The 1987-nt window shown below is 46.2% G+C and overlaps 1 pseudogene; it reads left to right on the top strand.

Annotated features, from left to right (window-relative positions):
- On the top strand, positions 1–135 carry LOC132833021 (U1 spliceosomal RNA; annotated as a pseudogene).
- Positions 136–1987: the final 1852 nt, after the last annotated feature.

Genomic DNA, 1987 nt, shown 5'->3' with positions numbered 1-1987 from the left:
AAAAAAAAGTGGTTCTCCCAGGACGAGGCTATCCCATTGCACTTCGGGTGTGCTGACGCCTGCGATGTCCCCAAATGCGGGATACTCGACTGCAAAATTTGTGGTAGTGGGGGACTGCGTTCGCGCTCTCCCCTGATTTACAAGCAAAAAGCAGATCTTTCAGTAGATGGCGCTCACTTGTGCTTCATGCGGCTTCCTATGTCCCACGCAGCTATGTTTAATTCAGTTTTATCCAAATCGACAGATAATGCCCCACGTCTTACTTCATCCTGCAATAAACTACTGTATTCAAAGCTTTTCATAAGAGGTCCAAGCCCTGCAAATAACCAAATCTGCGCCCGCATTTGCTCCATTTCCCTCTATTTACTGCCTGCCTATTCCAGTACTGCCCAAACTGCCTCTTTCAACAATTTATTTGACAGATTATATTCAGCTCTGTCCACTAATTCTTCACCACCTGCTCCAGGTAAAAGGAGACGGTGGATGCTGTCATCTAATCATACAACTTTACAGTATGGAGGCAGGCTGTTCGGCCCAAATTGCCCATGCTGCACACTCTTATACAGTCATACAGATGTACAGCATGGAAACACACCCTTGGGTCCAACTCATCCATGCCAACCTGATACCCCAACCCAGTGCTACCTAGTCCTACTTGCCAGCACCCGGCCCATGTCCCTCAATCCTTCCTATTCATATTCACATCCAGATGCCTTTTAAGTGTTGCAATTGTACCAGCCTCCACCACTTCCTCTGGCAGCTTATTCCATACATGTACCATCCTCTAAGTCAAAACTTTGACCCTGAGGTCGCTTTTATATCTTTGACCCTCTCACCCTAAACCTATGCCCTCTCGTTCTGGACCACCGGACCTCAGGGAAAAGACTTTGTCTATTTATCCTATCCATTTCACTCATGATTTTAAAAACCTCTTAAAGTCACCCCTCAACCTCCGATGCTCCAGGGAAAACAGCCCCAGCCTGTTCAGCCTCTCCCTATAGCTCAAATCCTCCAACCCTGGCAACATCCTTGTAAATCTTTTCTGAACCCTTTCAGGTTTCACAACATCTTTCCGATAGGAAGGAGACCAGAATTGCACGCAATATTCCAACAGTGGCCTAACCAATGTCCTGTACAGCCACAGCATGACCTCCCAACTCCTGTACCCAATACTCTGACAATAAAAGAAAGCATACCAAACTTCTTCTTCACTATCCTATCTACCTGCGACTCAAGGAGCTATGAACCTGCACTCCAAGGTCTCTTTGTTCAGCAACACTCCCTAGGACCTTACCATTAAGTGTATGCGTCCTGCTAAGATTTGCTTTCAAAATGCAGCACCTCGCATGGATCTGAATCAAACTCCATCTGCCACTTCTGTCCATTGGCCCATCTGATCAAGATCCTGTTGTAATCTGAGGTAACCTTCTTCGCTGTCCACTACACCTCCCATTGTGGTGTCATAAGCAAACTTACTAATTATACCTCTCATGCTCACATCCAAATCATTTATGTAAATGACAAAAAGTAGAGGACCCAGCACCGATCCTTGTGGCACTCCACTGGTCACAGGCCTCCAGTCTGAAAAACAACCTCCCACCACCACCCTCTGTCCTCTATCTTTGAACCAGTTCTGTCCCAAATGCCTAGTTCTCCCTTTATTCAGTGAGCCCTGACCTTGCTAACCAGTCTCCCTTGGGAAACCTTGTCAAACGCCTTACTGAAGTCCATATAGATCACATCTACCGCTCTGTCCTCATCAATTCTCTTTGTTACTTCTTCAAAAAACTCAATCAAGTTTGTGAGACATGATTTCCCACACGCAAATCCATGTTGACTATCCCTAATCAGTCCTTGCCTTTCCAAATACATGTACATCCTGTCCCTCAGAATTCCCTCCAACAACTTGCCCACCATGGACATCAGGCTCACTGGTCTATAGTTCCCTGGCTTGTCCTTACTACCCCTCTTAAAGAGTGACACTGTG

This window comes from Hemiscyllium ocellatum, chromosome 35 (assembly GCF_020745735.1).
Source record: "Hemiscyllium ocellatum isolate sHemOce1 chromosome 35, sHemOce1.pat.X.cur, whole genome shotgun sequence".
In the NCBI taxonomy this organism is placed as follows: domain Eukaryota; kingdom Metazoa; phylum Chordata; class Chondrichthyes; order Orectolobiformes; family Hemiscylliidae; genus Hemiscyllium; species Hemiscyllium ocellatum.
The sequence above is the reverse complement of the archived record's forward strand: the minus strand, read 5'-3'. Positions and strand labels throughout refer to the sequence as shown.